At 34.3% G+C, this 4,099-nt stretch overlaps 1 long non-coding RNA gene across 1 annotated transcript in view; it reads right to left on the bottom strand.

Annotated features, from left to right (window-relative positions):
• Window positions 1-239: 239 nt before the first annotated feature.
• The window catches only part of LOC118752111, an 11,671-nt gene continuing 7,811 nt past the window's right edge, over window positions 240-4,099 (bottom strand). Inside the window, exon 2 of the long non-coding RNA XR_004994633.1 lies at window positions 240-443. This is a non-coding gene — a long non-coding RNA (uncharacterized LOC118752111). The remainder of the gene's footprint in view (window positions 444-4,099) is intronic.

Here is a 4,099-nt window from a genome sequence, read left to right as displayed (position 1 = left end):
TAAAAATTTTAATTTTTTTTAAATAATAATTTTTCAAATTATATCAATTATCTTTCACAATACTTAATAAACTATTATTAATATTATTTTTTCAATACTACTAGATTAGTAGACCTTATGATTGGAAGTCAAATATACTTATATACTATATAAATAATTAATTAATTAACCTCCTCATAAATAAATTGAAATATAAAGGAATAATTAAACAATATCAATAAAATGTCAGTATCATACAGCAGCTTCAAATCCAAAATGATGAATTTTTGAAAAGTGATTATTTAAATGTCGAATTAAACATACTAATAAAAAGGTAGTTCCAATTAATACATGAATTCCATGAAAGCCTGTTGCCATAAAAAAAGTAGAACCATAAACTGAGTCTGCAATTATAAAAGGGGCTTCAATATATTCATATGCTTGTAAAATAGTAAAATAAATACCTAATAGTACTGTAAAAAATAATCCTTGTGTACCTTGTGAATGATTTCCTTCTATTAAGCTATGATGAGCTCATTTAACAGTTACTCCTGAAGCTAAAAGAATTGCTGTATTTAGTAAAGGAACTTGGAATGGATTAAAGGGTTTAATTCCTATAGGCCGTCATGATGCTCCTAGTTCAATAGCAGGTGATAAACTTCTATGCAAAAAAGCTCAAAAAAAAGATATAAAAAATAATACTTCAAATAAAATAAATAAAATTATCCCTCATCGAAGGCCTAAAGTAACAGAAATAGTATGTAATCCTTGAAATGTACCTTCACGTGATACATCTCGTCATCATTGATAAACAGTTAGGATAGTAATAATATTTCCTAATACAAATAATGAAATATCATATTGATGGAATCATGTTACTAAACCTGAAACTGAGTTATAGCACCAATGGCTCCTGTTAAAGGTCATGGGCTATAATCTACTAAGTGAAAGGAGTGATTAGCGTGTGTTGACATTAATTAACTTCTCTAGAGTATAATGTTCTTAATACAGCAAATACATAAGATTGAACAATTGCTACTGCTGATTCAAGAATTAATAAAGCAATTTGACCAATTAATAGTAAAGAAACAATTATATACGAAAGTGAAGGGCCCGTATTCCCTAATAATGTTAGTAGTAAATGTCCTGCAATTATATTAGCTGCTAATCGAACTGCTAAAGTTCCTGGACGAATTACATTACTAATTGTTTCAATGCAAACTATAAAAGAAATTAAAATTGCTGGAGTTCCTTGTGGCACTAAATTATTCAAATATATGTGAACTGGTCTACGGAAAGGCGGCTTAGGTGTCAAAAAATCAATTTTCACTTTTTGGTTGATTCGGATGGAAGATGAGATGCTTTTTCACGTGGTGAAAAGCAGAAAATCCTGACTTGCTTAGAAGTGTACTATAAATGTAGAGAAAGAAGAGTAAAAACGAGTAAACGAAACGAGTTTTTGCACGTAAGCTCCCTTTTCGTAGACCAGGTAACATATGTTGAGTTCATCCATAAATTATAAAACATATATTATATTATTAATCCACTAATTAATAAATGATGAGATAACTTAATTAATTAAACTTAATAAGTTAATGAGCTTGATAATAAGCATATGTTTTGAAAACATAAGATAGAAACTCTATTTTCTATTAACTTTACTAAATTAAATTAACCACATTAAATAAATTAATAATAATTTTAAACCAATAAAAAACAATAAATAATTCAATGAAAAAGGTAAAAAACATTTTCAAGCTAAATATATTAATTTATCATAACGAAATCGAGGTAAAGTTCCACGAACTCAAATAAATACAAATGAAATAAAAGTTAATTTAATATAAAATGAAATATTAAATAAATCACAACCAAAAAAAATTACACAAAATAATATTCTCATAAATAAAATTCTAGCATATTCAGCTATAAAAATTAAAGCAAATCCACCACTTCTATATTCAACATTAAACCCAGAAACCAATTCAGATTCACCTTCAGCAAAATTAAAAGTAGTACGATTAGTTTCAGCTAAACAAATGCAAAATCAAACTAAACTAATAGGAAATAAAATAATAACAAATCAAACATAATATTGAAAATGATAAAATTCAAGTATATTATAACTAAATAAAATAACTAATAAAATAATAACAAATCAAACATAATATTGAAAATGATAAAAATCAAGTATATTATAACTCCCAATTAAAAAAACAAAAGATAATAAAATTAAAACTATTCTAACTTCATAAGAAATAGTTTGAGGAACAGCACGTAATCCCCCTAATAAAGCATAATTAGAATTCGAAGACCAACCAGCAATTATAACTGTGTAAACACCTAAACTTCTTCTTCTTCTTCTTATTTGGCGCTGTAACCGCCTAAGCGATTTTGGCCGAGTCCAAAACAGCACGGCAATCATTTCTCTTCTGTGCTAACTGACGCCAATTGAAAATGCCAAGTGAAGCCATGTCCTTCTCCACCTGATCTTTACAACGCAGAAGAGGCCTTCCTCTTCCTCTGTTACCAGCATCGCGGCCCGCGTTGAATATTTTCAGAGCAGGAGCGTTTCTGTCCATCCGAACGACATGGCCAAGCCAGCGGAGCCGCTTAATTTTAATTCGCTACACTATGTCTATATCGTTGTAAAGCTCATACAGCTCATCGTTAAATCGTCTGCGATATTCGCCATCACCAACGCGTAAAGGTCCGTAAATCTTTCGCAGAATCTTTCTCTCGAAAACTCCAAGAGCCGCCTCATCAGATGCTTTCATTGTCCACGCTTCCGCGCCATACACCAGCACAGGCATTATGAGTGACTTATAGAGTGTGATCTTTGTTCGGCGAGAGAGGACTTTACTTCTCAATTGCCTACTCAGCCCAAAGTAGCGCTTGTTGGCAAGAGTGATTCTCCGTTGGATTTCAAGGCTGACATTATTATTGGTGTTAATGCTGGTTCCCAAATAAACGAAGTCGTCTACTTTTTCAAACTTGTAACTATCAACAGTCACGTGGGTGCCAAGACGCGTATGCTCTGACTGTTTGTGTGCTGACAGGAGATACTTCGTTTTGTCCTCGTTCACCACCAGACCAATTCGCTTTGCTTCTCTATCCAATCCCGAGAAGGCAGAACAGACGTAGCCCTTGTTTTTACCGATAATATCGATGTCGTCGGCATACGCCAGCAATTGTACGCTCTTATAAAGTATTGTGCCTGAGCGGTTCAGTTCTGCGGCTCTTATTATCTTCTCCAACATAAGATTAAAGAAATCACACGAAAGGGAGTCCCCTTGTCTGAAACCTCGTTTGGTATCAAACGGCTCGGAGAGGTCCTTCCCTATTCTGACGGAGCTGGTGGTATTGCTCAACGTCATTTTACACAGCCGTATTAGTTTCGCGGGGATACCAAATTCAGACATCGCGACATAAAGGCAACTTCTCTTCGTGCTGTCGAAAGCGGCTTTGAAATCGACAAATAGATGGTGTGTGTCGATCCTATTCTCGAGGGTCTTTTCCAAGATTTGGCGTATTGTGAATACCTGATCTATGGTGGATTTTCCAGGCCTAAAGCCACACTGATAAGATCCAATCAGCTCGTTGACGGTGGGCTTCAGTCTTTCGCACAATACGCTCGATAAGACCTTGTAACCTATGCTTAGAAGGCTAATTCCGCGGTAGTTGGCGCGTATGGCGGGGTCGCCTTTCTTGTGGATTGGGCAGAGCACACTTAAATTCCAGTCGTCGGGCATGCGTTCATCTGACCATATGTGACCTGGTCTACGAAAAGGGAGCTTACGTGCGAAAACTAGTTTTCTGTGAAAAAGCTGTTAAAAGTAAGCAACTCGTTTCGTCAGTTTCTCATTATCTCGTTAATTGTTCTCCGCGCCGGACGTCCAGTAAGTGTTGTTGTTGGTCCAGTAAGTGTTGTTGTTGGTCGGAATATTATTATAGTTCATCGTGTAAGTTGCTAGTGTGGAACATTTAAAAATTTAAAATTCAAAAAAAAATTTTTAGTACACTTCTAAGCAAGTTAGGATTTTCTGCTTTTCACCGCGTGAAAAAGCATCTCAAGCAGTCAAAAGTTTTCCACTTCTGCGCACGGAAACACCTAAACTAG

The sequence above is a fragment of the Rhagoletis pomonella genome, unplaced genomic scaffold, assembly GCF_013731165.1.
Source record: "Rhagoletis pomonella isolate Grant_MI unplaced genomic scaffold, Rhpom_1.0 Rhpom_scaffold_01238, whole genome shotgun sequence".
In the NCBI taxonomy this organism is placed as follows: Eukaryota; Metazoa; Arthropoda; class Insecta; order Diptera; family Tephritidae; genus Rhagoletis; species Rhagoletis pomonella.
This window is presented reverse-complemented; position numbering and strand designations above follow the sequence as displayed.